Source organism: Hemitrygon akajei, chromosome 14 (genome assembly GCF_048418815.1).
Source record: "Hemitrygon akajei chromosome 14, sHemAka1.3, whole genome shotgun sequence".
NCBI lineage: Eukaryota > Metazoa > Chordata > Chondrichthyes > Myliobatiformes > Dasyatidae > Hemitrygon > Hemitrygon akajei.
In genome coordinates this window covers 49,607,958-49,623,581 of record NC_133137.1, presented here as the reverse complement: position 1 = coordinate 49,623,581, position 15,624 = coordinate 49,607,958, and the positions used below count along the sequence as shown (strand labels likewise).

At 42.7% G+C, this 15,624-nt stretch overlaps 1 protein-coding gene across 5 annotated transcripts in view; it reads right to left on the bottom strand.

Moving 5' to 3' along the window:
* Window positions 1–15,624, bottom strand: part of tmcc3 (transmembrane and coiled-coil domain family 3) — a 156,991-nt gene that overhangs the window by 13,961 nt on the left and 127,406 nt on the right. The gene's annotated exons all lie outside the window — the stretch shown is intronic.

Sequence of the window (15,624 nt, the reverse complement as noted above, 5' to 3'; positions counted from 1 at the left end):
GCACAACCAGTGCTGAAGTGTAGGTTCACTGCCATCTCCCTAGCAACAGAGACAATATGAAATAACATGTTGCACCTTCAGAGCAGATGTCAGCACTGTAACCAGTCAGCCTCAAACCAATACTCATGTTATCCTTTGGAAGATGGAAACCCAAGGCCAATCAGATATATATTCAGTGGCCACTTTATTAGATGCACCTGGACACCGGCTTATTAATGCAAAGATCTAATCAGCCAATCATGTGGCAGCAACTCAATGCATAAAAGCATGCAAACATATTCAAGAGTCTTCACAACCACTAAGGTCAGGCTAAGTGGCTTATAATTTCCTTTCTTCTGCCTCCCTACTTCCTTGAAGAGTGGAGTGACATTTGCAATATTCCAGTCCTCCAGATCCATTTAGGAATTTAGTAATTCTTAAAAAGTCATTACTAATGCCTATACAATCTCTTCAGCCACCACTTTCAGACCACTGGAGTGTAGTCATCTGATCCAGATGACTTATCTACCTTCTGGTGCAGTTTCTTCCTTGTTATAGCAAATGCACTCATGTTTGCACCCTTACACTCTTGAATTGCCAGCATGTTGCTAGTGTCTTGCACAGTAAAGATTGATGCAAAAAACTTATTCAGTTCATCTGTCATTCCCTTGTCCCCATTATTACCTCCCTAGTGCCATTTTCCAGTGGTCCATTATCTACTCTTGCCTTTCATTTACTCTTTACATACATGAGGAAAAACTTTTTGCATCCTTTTTGATACTGTTGGCTAGCTTACCTTCATATTCATCCCCCCCCCAATAGTTTTTTTAGTTGCCTTCTGTTGGTTTTTAAAAGTTAACCAATCCTTTAACTTCTGACTAATTTTTACTTTATTATATGCCCTCTCTTTTGCTTTTATGTTGGCTTTGACTCCCATTGTCAGCCATGGTTGGATCATCCTGTCTTTAGAATACTTCTTTGGGATGTATCTATCCTGCACCTTCAAAATTGCTCCCAAAAACTCCAGCCTTTGCTGCTCTGCTGTCATCCCTACTAGTCTCACCTTCCAATTGACTGTGGCCAGCTTCTCTCACATGCATCTGTAATTCCTTTTACTCCACTGTAATACTGATACATTTGACTTTTGCTTCTGTCTCTTAAATTGCAGGGTAAATTCCATCATATTACGATCATTGTCCCTTAAGGTTTCCTTTTCCTTAAGCTCCCTTATCAAATCCGGTTCATTATGCAATACCCAGTCCTGAACAGCTGATCCTAGTGGGCTCAACCACAAGCTGCTCCAAAAACCCTTCTTGAAGGCATTCTACAATTTCTCTCTCTCTTGGGATCAAGCACCAACCTGATTTTCCTAATCTACCTGCATATTGAAATCCCCCCTGACTATTGTATCATCACCTGCTGACGTTTTTTAATCTCCCTTTGTAACTTTTATCTCACTTATTCAGAGGCCTGTATATAATTCCCATCAAGGTCTTTTTACCCTTGTAGTTTCTTAACTCTACTCACAAGAATTCTACATCTTCCAATCCCATGTCACCTCTTTCTAAGGATTTGATTTCATTTTTTACCAACAAAGCCATGCCACTCCATCTGGCTTCCTGCCTGTCCTTTTGATACAATGTGTATCCTTGGATGTTAAGCTCCCAACTATAATATTCTTTCAGCCATGACTCGGTGATGCCTATAACATCATACATGCCAAAACAAAGACCAGTACAGTATATCTTTTGGAAAAATATGACAGTCAAGACATCTGGGACCCTGAAAAGTGGCATGGATCTTTGTATCCCAGTTCTGGCAGGAGTTTGCCACTGGATGAAACTAAAAAGGACTATGCTTCAGATTTGGAGAGAGCAGTTCTCAAATAAAGAACTGAAGATTCACAAGAGAAAGAATGGAAGAGGATCTTGATGTTGTACTCAGTCCTCAGCACTGAAGCTTTGGTGGTGGCTTTCATGTGACCATACCTCCAATAGTTGATGATCTGAAAGCCCATTGGAAAATAAAGAGAATGAAAATATTCATGGTTTGGGTTGCCAGCGGAAAATTGGAAGTGGGTGCTTAATAACATCAAGAACCTTTGATCGTGGTGGCAAAGACTGGTGTTTGTGTGTGTGTGTGTGTGTGGAATTGATGAATATCTGCAACAGAGTGTGTTGGCATGTTAGCTTAGCAGTTAGTGTAACACTATTTCAGCACCAGTGACCCAGGTTGAATTCCTGCCAATGTCTATAAGGAGTTTCTACATTCTCACTGTGACTATGTGTGTTTCCTTCCAGTGCTCCTTTTCCTCAAACATTTCAAACACAAGTGCGTTAGTAGGTTGGGTGTAATTGGACAGTGTAGACTATTGGACTGGAGGGGCTTGTTACCATGCTGTATCTCTAAATTTAAAAAAAATACATGTGGAACAAATTCTCATGAAATGCTTCAAAAGCAGGAACTTGACTTCATTTTGTGCATGTCTGTGCATAACTGGGCACACAAGTACACCTGAAGCTGAGAAGTGCCCTGCAGCTTTCTACAGAGGCAAAATGACCCGGGAGCCATCATTATCATGTTTCCTAACACCCAAGTACACTTTTAATCACATAGTCCTGAAATGATCTGTCATGCAGTCCCATTTCTAGACAAGTCTGCACTCAGTATAGATCAAGATTCAGAAAGCACTTTCACATTCCTTTTCCAAACAGTGTCCTGGGATTCGGACATCCTGGAGAGAGTGTTCATAATAACAGCTGCACACAGCATAGTCTGATGATAAATCACATCTACATCCAGATTATATGTCAGGTCTCTGAGATAGACCTTAACCTATTCACAAGCAGGACTGAATTTCAATGTTTTTATTGTGTGTGGTACAGCTTGTAGTAACTTGAATTTTATACAAAAGAACGTAGGCCTGTAAATTGTGGAATATTTTTTAAATTAGCAGTGTAATCAGCACCACCCAGTGGTTACATTGTACATTACATGTGCCAGCTTTGTTCTAGAATAACTTGTTCAAAGTAGAATAAACCAAAGATTTTCTTCCTGATCCAGATAAAAGACCACATGCAGGTCAGTGAGTCACCTTTTAATGCAATGTTTGAATTTAACCTCTTGCTGAATAATAATTGCTGAAATAGTGTATGTCATGAAAACTGTTGTTTCGAAGTAGTAATACAGTATAATACATAATTGTTGTATGTTACAATTAATAAGGTATATAGAACATAGAATAGTACAGCACATTACAGGCCCTTCAGCCCACAATGTTGTGCCGACCCTCAAACCCTGCCTCCCATATAACCCCCCCCACCTTAAATTCCTCCATATACCTGTCTAGTAGTCTCTTAAACTTCACTAGTGTATCTGCCTCCACCACTGACTCAGGCAGTGCATTCCACGCACCAACCACTCTCTGAGTGAAAAATCTTCCTCTAATATTCCCCTTGAACTTCCCTCCCCTTACCTTAAAGCCATGTCCTCTTGTACTGAGCAGTGGTGCCCTGGGGAAGAGGCACTGGTTGTCCACTCTGTCTATTCCTCTTAATATCTTGTACACCTCTATCATGTCTCCTCTCATCCTCCTTCTCTCCAAAGAGTAAAGCCCTAGCTCCCTTAATCTCTGATCATAATCCGTACTCTCTAAACCAGGCAGCATCCTGGTAAATCTCCTCTGTACCCTTTCCAATGCTTCCACATCCTTCCTACAGTGAGGCAGCCAGAACTGGACACAGTACTCCAAGTGTGGCCTAACTGGAGTTTTATAGAGCTACATCGTTACATCGCGTCTCTTAAACTCTATCCCTCGACTTATGAAAGCTAACACCCCATAAGCTTTCTTAACTACCCTATCTGTGAGGCAACTTTCAGGGATCTGTGGACATGTACCCCCAGATCCCTTTGCTCCTCCACACTACCAAGTATCCTGCCATTTACTTTGTACTCTGCCTTGGAGTTTGTCCTTTCAAAGTGTACCACCTCACACTTCTCCGGGTTGAACTCCATCTGCCACTTCTCAGCCCACTTCTGCATCCTATCAACGTCTCTCTGCAATCTTCGACAATCCTCTACACTATCTACAACACCACCAACCTTTGTGTCATCTGCAAACTTGCCAACCTACCATTCTACCCCCACATCCAGGTCATTAATAAAAATCACAATAAGTAGAGGTCCCAGAACAGATCCTTGTGGGACACCACTAGTCACAACCCTCCAATCTGAATGTACTCCCTCCACCACGACCCTCTGCCTTCTGCAGGCAAGCCAATTCTGAATCCACCTGGCCAAACTTCCCTGAATCCCACGTCTTCTGACTTTCTGAATAAGCCTACTGTGTAGAACCTTGTCAAATGCCTTACTAAAATCCATGTAGATCACATCCACTGCACTACCCTCATTTATATGCCTGGTCACCTCCTCAAAGAACTCTATCAGGCTTGTTAGGCACGATCTGCCCTTCACAAAACCATGCTGACTGTCCCTGATCAGACCATGATTCTCTAAATGCCCATAGATCCTATCTCTAAGAATCTTTTCCAACAGCTTTCCCACCACAGACGTAAGGTTCACTGGTCTATAATTAACTGGACTATCCCTACTACCTTTTTTGAACAAGGGGACAACATTCGCCTCCCTCCAATCCTCCAGTACCATTCCCGTGTACAACGAGGACATAAAGATCCTAGCCAGAGATTCAGCAATCTCTTCCCTTGCCTCGTGGAGCAGCCCGAGGAATATTCCGTCAGGCCCTGGGGACTTATCCGTCCTAATGTATTTTAACAACTCCAACACCTCCTCTCCCTTAATATCAACATGCTCCAGAACATCAACCTCACTCATATTGTCCTCACCGTCATCAAGTTCCCTCTCAGTGGTGAATACCGAAGATAAGTATTCATTGGGGACCTTGCTCACTTCCACAGCCTCCAGGCACATCTTTCCACTTTTATCTCTAATCGGTCCTACCTTCACTCCTGTCATCCTTTTGTTCTTCACATAATTGAAGAATGCCTTGGGGTTTTCCTTTACCCTACTCGCCAAGGCCTTCTCATGCCCCCTTCTTGCTCTTCTCAGACCCTTCTTAACCTCCTTTCTTGCTACCCTATATTCCTCAATAGACCCATCTGATCCTTGCTTCCTAAACCTCATGTATGCTGTCTTCTTCCACCTGACTAGATTTTCCATTTCACTTGTAACCCATGGTTCCTTCACCCTACCATTCTTTATCTTGCTCACCGGGACAAATTTATCCCTAACATCCTGCAAGAGATCCTTAAACATCGACCATATGTCCATAGTACATTTCCCTGCAAATACATCATCCCAATTCACACCCGCAAGTTCTAGCCTTATAGCCTCATAATTTGCCCTTCCCCAATTAAAAATTTTCCTGTCCTCTCTGATTCTATCCTTTTCCATGATAATGCTAAAGGTCAGGGAGCAGTAATCACTGTCCCCCAAATGCTCACCCACTGACAGATCTGTGACCTGACCCGGTTCATTACCTACTACTGTTACGAAGGTGGAGCAACTCTGAGGGGCCGAAGGGTACAAAGTCGCCCCCTCCTTTTTGAGAATCGCAAGATCGCTATTATTTCGGGTCTGAGACCCAGGAAATGAGAGAGATACACATCATGTCAATAATGAGAGAGAGACACACAGAATACACAAGGTTTGGAATGTCTCCTGACATAAGCGGAACGGAACCACTGACTACTGCTATTGTCTCTTGGAGAAGGAATTGTGTACTGAGTACTGTACTATTCATTGAAACCCCTCAGGGGACAACCAGAGTGGGCTGGTTGAGGGATTGCATCATCCCAACCTGATTGATATCTGAGACCCCGTGAGTGAGGATAAAAGAGGGGTCTGGGGAACAACCCCTTTAGACGCACCAGGAGAAACGCTAGAAATCCAGTGACAGTGTTTTATAGCGAAAGCCGGTGGGAGCTCGTGTGCGTCCTCCCTTGCCTGGGTGGCGGGCTCATCACGGAAGAACGGTTTAGCTAAAGGAGAGGTCACACTTGAACGGCCACGACAACGAGACACCTGACGGATCAAAATCATAAAGGAAAGTCGGCAAGTTTTTCTCTTTCTCTCTCTCTCTCCAACAATTGCAACCCAGCGACACCCAAACGACGGCAGCTTGTGTGAACTGCAGCGAACTTTATACTTCCATCAGACAATTCATTATCCCCTAGACAACGATAAAGCTTATTTCTTCTTATTATTATTATACCCGCACTTTTAGGTTTAGTATTGACGACGTATATTATATTTGCATTGATATTTTTTTGTGTGTTTTTGCTAATAAATACTGTTAAAAATAGTATCATCAGACTCCAACGGACATCTCTATCTTTGCTGGTAAGTAACCCAGTTACGGGGTTCGTAACACTACTAGATCTAGTATGGCATTCCCCCTAGTCGGCCTGTCAACATACTGTGACAGGAATCCATCCTGGACACACTTAACAAACTCTGCCCCATCTAAACCCTTGGAACTAATCAACTGCCAATCAATATGAGGGAAGTTAAAGTCACCCATGATAACAACCCTGTTATTTTTGCACCTTTCCAAAATCTGCCTCCCAATCTGCTCCTCGGTATCTCTGCTGCTACCAGGGGGCCTATAGAATACCCCCAGTAGAGTAACTGCTCCCTTCCTGTTCCTGACTTCCACCCATACTGACTCAAGAGGATCCTGCTACATTACCCACTCTTTCTGCAGCTGTAATAGTATCCCTGACCAGTAATGCCACCCCTCCTCCCCTTTTCCCCCCCTCTCTATCCCTTTTAAAGCATGAAATCCAGGAATATTGAGAATCCATTCCTGCCCTGGTGCCAGCCAAGTCTCCGTAATGGCCACTAGATCATAATTCCATGTATCCAAGCTCTCAGTTCATCACCTTTATTCCTGATGCTTCTTGCATTTAAGTACACACACTTTAGCCCTTCTACCTTACTACCTTTATACCCTTTATTCTGCTGTTCTTTCCTCAAAGCCTCTCTATATGTCAGATCTGGCTTTACTCCATGCACTTCTTTCACTGCTCTATCACTCCGGTCCCATCCCCCTTGCAAATTAGTTTAAACACTCCCGAACCATGCCAGCAAACCTACCAGCAAGGATATTGCTCCCCCTCGAGTTCAGGTGCAACCCATCCAATCTGTACAGGTCCCACCTTCCCCAGAAGAGATCCCAATGGTCCAAAAATCTAAAACCCTGCCCCCTGCACCAACTCCTCAGCCACGCATTCAACTGCCATTTTCTCCAATTCTTACCATCACTATCACGTAGCACTGGCAGCAATCCTGAGAACGCCACCCTTGAGGTCCTGTTCTTCAGCCTTCTGCCTAGTTCCCGAAACTCACACTTCAGGACCTCATCCCTCTTCCTGCCTATGTCATTGGTACCAACATGTATCACGACTTCTGGTTGCTTTCCCTCTCGTACCAGGATGTCATGCACCCGGTCAGAGACATCCCGGGAGGCAACAAACCATGCGGGTTTCCTTCTCACGTCCACAAAATCTCCTGTCTGCTCCCCTGACTATAGAGTCTCTAATGACAACAGCTCTCCTCTTCTCCATCCCATCCTTCTGCACCACAGTGCAGAAAAAAAGTATACAGTGCCTACAAAATGTATTTCACCCCCCCCCCCCCAGAAGTTTTCATATTTTATTGTTCCACAACATTGAATCGCAGTGGATTTAATTTGGCTTTTTTCACACTAATTAGCACAACACTTAATCTACAACCAGTTGGCTGGATCAGTGATGATTTGGTGTGTGACTCTTTCGTGTCAAAGTGATCTAAAATAATTACAAATATAAAACACAAAATAATTGATTACACAAGTATTCACGCCGTTCAAGTCAGTATTTAGTTAATGCACCTTTGGCAGCAATTACAGCCTTGAGTCTGTGTGGACAGGTCTCTATCAACTTTGCACATCTGGATTGCAATTTTTTCCCATTCTTCTTTACAAAACTGCTCAAGTTCTGTCAAATTGCATGGGGATTGTGAGTGAACAGGCCTTTTTAAGTCCAGCCACAAATTTTCAATTGGATTAAGCTCTGGACTGGGCCACTGTTTTTAAACTACTCCTGTGTGGCTTTGTCTTTATGTTTGGGTTCATTGTCTTGTTGGAAAACAAATCTTCTCTCAAATCGCAGTTCTCTTGCAGACTGCGTCAGGCTATCCTCCTGGATTCCCCTGTACTTTGCTGCGTTCATTTTACCCTCTACCTTCACAAGCCTTCCAGAGCCTGCTACAGTGAAGCATCCCCACAGCATGATGCAGCCACCACCATGCTTCATGGTAGGGATGGCGTGTTTTTGGTTATGTGTGGTGTTTGGCTTGCGTCAAACATGGTGTTTAGCCTGATAGCCAAAAAGCTCAATTTTGGTTTCATTGGACCATAGAACATTCTTCTATGTGCCTTCTGGCAAACACTAGCTGAAATTTCATGCGAGGTTTTTTCAACAGAGGCTTCCTCTTTGCCACTCTCCCATAAAACTGCAACCGATGAAGCACACGAACAATAGTTGTTGTATGCGCAGTTGCCTGCAGAGTTGTCATTGGTGTCTTGGTGACCTTCCTCACTAGTCCCTTTCTTCCACAGTCACTCAGTTTTTGAGGACGGCCTGCTCTAGGCAGATTTACAGCTGTGCTATATTCTTTCCATTTCTTGACAATTGACTTAACTGTACTCTAAGGGATATTCAGAGACTTAGAAATTTGTCACTCCACTCTTCAAAAAGAGAGAGGCAGAAGAAAGGAAACTATAGACCAGTTAGCCTGACCTCAGTGGTTGGGAAGACGTTGGAGTTGATTGTTAAGGATGAGTTTTCGGAGTACTTGGAAACACATGACAAAATAGATCAAAGTCAGCATGTTTTCCTTAAGGAAAAATCGTGTGTGACAAATCTGTTGGAATCTTTGAATAATAAGCAAGATAGACAAGGGAGAATCGGTTGATGTTGTGTACTTGGATTTTCAGAAGGTCTTTGACAAGGTGTTGCACATGAGGCTGCTAAACAAGATAAGAGCCAAGGTATTACAAGGATACTTGCATGGATAGAGTAGTGGTTGTTTGAAAGGAGGCAAAGAGAAGGAATAAAGGGATCCTTTTCATATTGGCTGCAAGTGACAAGTAGTGTTCCACAGGAGTCTGTGTTGGATCTGCTTCGTTTTACATTGTATGACAATGATCTGGATGATGGAATTGATGGCTTTGTGGCCAAGTATGCGGATGACATGAAGATAGGTGGAGGCTAGATAATGTTGAGGAAGCAGACAGGCTACAAATGGACAGACAGATTAGGAGAGTGGGCAAAGAGGTGACAGATGGAATACAGTGTTGGGAAGTGTATGATCATACACTTTGGTAGAAGGAATAAAAGTGTGACTATTTCCTAAGCAGGGAGAAAATTCAAAACTCTGAGGTGCAAAGGGATTTGGGAGTCCTCGTTCAGGGCTCCCTAAAAGGTTAATTTGCAGGTTGAGTCAGTGGTGAGGAAGACAATTGCAATGTTAGCGTTCATTTCAAGAGAACTAGAGTATAAAAAAAGGCAGGAGAATGGAGTTGAGAGAGAAATGGATCAGCCATGATGAAATGGCAGAGCAGATTCAATGGACTGAATGGCCTAATTCTGCTCCATCTTTGCTCCTATGGTCTAATTACTGGGAATCGTTTGGAAGACACATGATCAAGTTCAACCCAGTGAAGAAACAGCAAACTAAAGGGAGAATAAGGCAAACATAGCTGACAAGGGAAGTCAAAGGCAGCACAAAAGCAAAAGAGAGGACATACCATTTAGTATAAATAAGTGGGCAACTAGAGGTTTGGGAAGCTTTTAAAAACCAACAGAAGGCAACTAATAAAGAAATAATGAGAGAAAAGATGAACTATGAAGGTAAGCTAGCCAATAATTTAAAAGAGGGTACCCAAAGATTTCTTCAAATATACTGTATAAAGAGTAAAAGAGAGAAGAGAGGTGAGAGTTGATATCAGGTCACTGGAGAGGTAGTAATAGGGGAGAAGGAAATGACAGATGAAGTTAATATGTCTTTTCTGTCAGTCTTCTCTGTGGAAGACAACAGCAGTACGCCAGCAATTTGGGAGTGTCAAGAGACAGAAGTGAATGTAGTGGCTGTTACTAAGGAGAAGGTGCTTGGGAAGCTGAAAGATCTGAAGATAAGATAGTGTAAATCATCTGGACTAGATGAACTATACCCCAGTATGGTTTGAGGAAGTAACAAGCAGAAGAGTCAAAGGAAGGTCAGTGGATGTTGTCAGAAGGCCTTTAACAAGGTGCTGCATGTGAGCTGCTAAACAAGATAAAACCCCTGGTATTACAGGACAGATACTAGCATGGATAGAAGACTGGCTGACTGGCAGAGGACAAAGAGTGGGAATAAAGAAGGCCTTTCCTGGTTGGCTGCTTGAGACTAGTTGTGCTCTGCAGGGATCGATTTTGGGTCCACCGCTTTTCACTTCAATGACTAAGACCGATTAAGAGAATGGGCAAAGAAATAACAGATGGAATATCATCCTGGGACATGTATGGCCATGCACCTTGGTACAAGGAATAAAGGTGTAGACTACTTTCAAAAAAGGGAATAAATTTAAAAATTGGAGGTGCAAAGGCACTTAGGAGTCCTCATGCAAGATTCCCTAAAGGTTAACTTGCAGGTTTAGTCCGTATTAAGGAAGGCAAAGGCAGTATTAGCATTCAATTTGAGAGCAGTAGAATATAAAAGCAAGGACATAATGCTGAAGCTTAATAATACATTGGTTGGACCACACTTGAAGTATTGTGAGTTGCTCTGCGCCTCATATCTAAGGAAGGATGTGTTGGCATTGGAGAAGGTCCTGAGATGTTTACAATAATGCTCGTGGGAATGAAAGGGTTAACGTATGAGGAGCATTAGATGGAATTTAGAAGAGTGGTTGGGAGGTGGGGTCAGGAGTGGGATCTCATTGAAACTGTTGAATATTGAAAGGCCAAGATAGAGTGGATGTGGAGAGGATGTTTCCTATAGTGTGAGAGTTTATGACCAGAGGGCACAACCTCAGAATAGAAAGATGTCCCTTCAGAACAGAAAGGAGGAATTTCTTTAGCCATAAGGTTCTTCAGCCAGAGGGTAGTAAATCCATGGGTCTCATTGCCACAGATGGCTGTGGAGGCCAGGTCATTGGATATATTTAAAGTAGGAGTTGATAGGTTATTGATTAGTAAGGAAATCAAGGTTATGAGAAGAAGGCAGGAGAATGGGGTTGAGAAGGAAAATAAATCAGTCTTGATCAATGGCGGAGCAGACTCATTGGGCTGAATGGCCTAATTCTGCTCCTGTGTTTTGTAGTCTTATATTCCTCAGCAATATTCTAAGAAAGAGCAAAAGAACTTTCCCAATCTCTGGAGTAATATTTAATTAGTGGAAAACAATTACCTGCACTTTGTAATGCTACCATGCTGCGTGTGTGTGGTAGTTATTGTGTTTCCTACTTTACAACGCTGATTACACCTGAGTACCCCACCAGCTATAAATTGGTGCACACTTGTTTGTGCCAATACCACACTGAGTTCAGTTTCTCCAGACGACAAACATCCTCATCAATCCACAGCATGTGCAAGCGACAAATCAGAGTGACATTACAATGTGGCAAACCAGCGTTTTCCCCACATACCACAGGGAAATAACCAGAATTATCACCTAGCTCACCAAGTAATTGACTCATTCAAAATAGAAACACAAGAGATTCTGCAAATGCTGGAAATCCAGAGCAAAACACACAAAATACTGGAGGAACTCAGCAGGTCTGACAGCATGGATGAAGAAAAATAACAAGTCAATGATTCAGGCCAACTCTTCATAAGGACTGGAAAGGTAGGAAAGCTCCCTTCTAACCCTTTGTTTTCTCACCTGCCCATCACCTCTCTGGTAACTTTCCTCCTTTCCTTTCTTCTGTGGTCCACTCTCACCCCATCTGATTCATTCTTCTTCTGCCCTTTACCTTTTCCTACCATCACCTCCATCTCCCTCCCCCACCAACTCATCTTCACCCCTAGCCTGAATTCACCTATCACCTGCCAGCTTGTACTCCTTCCCCTCTCCCACCTCCACCCAACTTTCTTATTTTGGCTCCATCCCACTTCCTTTCCAGTCCTGATATAGGGTCTCAGCCCAAAACATCAATTGTTTATTCTTCTCTATAGTTGCGGCCTGACCTACTGAATCCCTCAAGCATGTTGCGTGTTCATTCAAAATAGGATAGTTTCAATCAGTATGTTGTCAGTAATAAATTCCATTTGATTATGAGCATATAACAAATGTTGGATATATCACATGGAGTGGGAGCGATCTTAGCTCACTGTGGAACCTGATGTATGGTGTAGATACGGTTTCATCAGTTTAAGGTTCTCTTGTAGGTAGCAGTGATCCCATCAGCCATAAAGTAACACTTGCAATTTATAGCTATTATACATCAGCCACAAACCAAAGTGTACATGCCACACGATCCTCTGCGGGTGAAATTGTCCAGTCACATCACTGAGTGACAGAATCTCTCATCCAGAGCAAATTCTCTTATTGTAGAGATGCCGATAGAATACAGTAGGATGTGTTCCTGATGTACCTGCACTGCCTATCCAGAGTCACGTGGGTGTGAACAGGAAACCCATGCATACCTAGGCTGAGCTGACTTCAGCAGGCACACATTGCCTGGCTGGGGAGTCAGCAGAATGAAGGGGACTCCCACCGATTCCTCTGCCAGTCACACTAGGAGGTTCCTGCATTGGCCCATACTGAACCTGTTTGGAACTGTAGTCTGTTGTGTTAATATTTCTGAGGAACAGAAGATATAATTCTGAAAATTTAAGTTAGAATGCCCTTCCTATTGAAGCTATTATTTGATGTTTCTAATACTATTAAGTTGAAACATTTCTTTTCATAAATTTTGAAAGGCACAAAATATCCTGAAATATGTAAACTATTGTTGCTTTCAAGTCTCATTTTATTTAGAGATACAGCATGTTTACAGGCCCTTCTGGCCCAACAAGCTTGTACCACCCAATTACACCCATGTGACCAATTAACCTACTAACCTGTATATATTTAGAATGTGGGAGGAAATGGTTGCACCCAGAGAGACAGTCACAGAAAGTACGCACAAACTGTGGCACCCTAATTTTAACTTTGCTTATTTATGTCCTTCATAATTCCTCACAGCTACTGTTTCTATGCCCTTCCCAAGCTTGTGTTATCAATTTTCTGCCCGTTTCATTATGTTTTGTGAGTAAATAAATTAAAGCTAACTAAGCACAAGCATCACACAATAATTGGCCTGTTAATAAATTTGAAAATCAAATATGATGCACATGTTTTTACAGGTGCGTGATGCTAAATATATCCAGTATTTGATACGCTATAATGGGTCACTCAACCAGATTAACTGATTAACTCTTGTTTGTGGGTCTTGCTATCTATAAGTTGGTTTGTGCGTTTTGGGTATGAAAATGCAGTGTACTCTGATGAAACTCAAGGTCATGCTAGATGCTAAATAAAAGTAATGTATTTGTAGCTGATTGAGTCAATCAGAACTGTTGTTTAAGTTTAGATAGAAAGCTAGTCATTTCTTTTTTCCTGATTCCGACAACCTCTCTGACTATTCCTCTATCACTTTCACTCTTTAGCCCAATGCCCTCAAGGAAAACTGAGTAACTGTCCAAAAAGTGGAGGTTTATGCAGTAAAAATCACCTGTATTTATATCTGTAGCTCTTTCAACACAGAAACACATTTTACTGTTTCAAAGAAAAAAGATTAACTTTATTTATCACATATTCCTCAAAACATACAGTGAAATGCATCGGTTGCGTCAAATCAAATCAGTGAGGATTGTGCTGAGCAGCCCTCAAGTGTCGTCATACTTCCAGTGCCAACATAGCAGGGCTACAACTCAGCAACCCTAACCTGTACATCTTTCAGAATGGGGAGGAAACCAGAGCAAACCTAGCAGCCACAAGGAGAATGAACAATCGAAACCCGATTGTTGGTCATTGGTGCTGTATAGCCTCACTATGCTGCCAAATAAAACTCTGTCCTGAACCAGAGGGGGAGGTGCATGGAGCGTGTCCCAATGCTTGGCCAAAGGTGAGTTTTAAAAGGGATTCATAACAGACAATAGACAATAGGTGCAGGAGTAGGCCATTTGGCCCTTCAAGCTAGCACCACCATTCAATGTGATCATGGCTGATCATCCACAATCAGTACCCCATTCCTGCCTTCTCCCCATATCCCTTGACTCCACTATCCTTAAGAGCTCTATCTAACTCTTTCTTGAAAGTATCCGGAGAATTGGCCTCCGCTGCCTTCTGAGGCAGAGCATTCCATAGATCCACAACTCTCTGGGTGAAAAAGTTTTTCCTGAACTCTGTCCTAAATGGCCTACCCCTTATTCTTAAACTGTGGCCTCTGATTCTGGACTCACCCATCAGTGGGAACATGTTTCCTGCCTCGAGCGTGTCCAATCCCTTAATAATCTTATATGTTTCAATCAGATCCCCTCTCATCCTTCTAAATTCCAATGCATACAAGCCCAGTGGCTCTGATCTTTCAACATATGACAGTCCCACACCAGTCCCATAAGAGGAAAGGTGAAGGTCCAGGGAGAGTTAGGAGGGGATTTTTGATCTTGCACCTAGACTGCCAAAGGCACAGTGACCAACGCTAGAGCAGTGGAGATACAAGTTGTATAGGAGAAGAACTCCAGGAGGAGAGATGTTGCTTCAGCAAGCAAAGGGGAAATTGCACACTTATGAGTAAGGACATTGGCAGCAGAGTTTTGCATCAGCTACTATACAGAGTCGGTGGAGCACCTGAGGTAGATCATGAGAATACAGGAATAGTCTTGACGAGAGGCAATTTGGCTGTATAAGAGCAGAAGCAGACATTCTTGGTGATGCAGCAGATTCACTCTAAGCTGAGTCGGCTGCACCCAAGAGAGGGGCTGCAGAGGGAGCTGACAGCAGAGTTCGTTGTGTGGCCACAGATAAAACCTCCTGATGAATATCTGCAGGAAACTTGCTCAAGCAGTAAGCAGTCAAGTGACAAAATTCATGACAGTCACACCACAGGCTACAAATGAGACACATAAATCATATCCCTAACAAAGAGTATCAGTCAGCTGTTACGTTACCCCGTAGTAGAACAGAACATCACAGAAACAGGCTTTTCTACCCACCATGTTTGGGCTGAGCATGATGTCAAGATAACCTAATCCCTTCTGCCTGCAAATGAGCTCTATCCCTCCATTCCCTACATATTTATGTGCCTGTCAGAGCCTCAAAAATGCCACAATTGCATGTGCTTTCACTTCCCTTGGCTGCTTGTTCCAGGCACCTGCCAGTCTCTATGAAAATGAAAACTTACCCTGCATATCCCTTTAAACTTTCTGCCTCTCACCTTAAAAACTATGTCCACTCCTAATCTTATATTTTACTTTTTATGATGTAATAGTATCATGTTCAAAGTCAAAGTAAATTTATTATCGAAGTACACATCTGTCACCATGTACTACCCTGAGATTTATTCTCTTAAAGGCAGTTATAGGAAATTAAAGAAATACA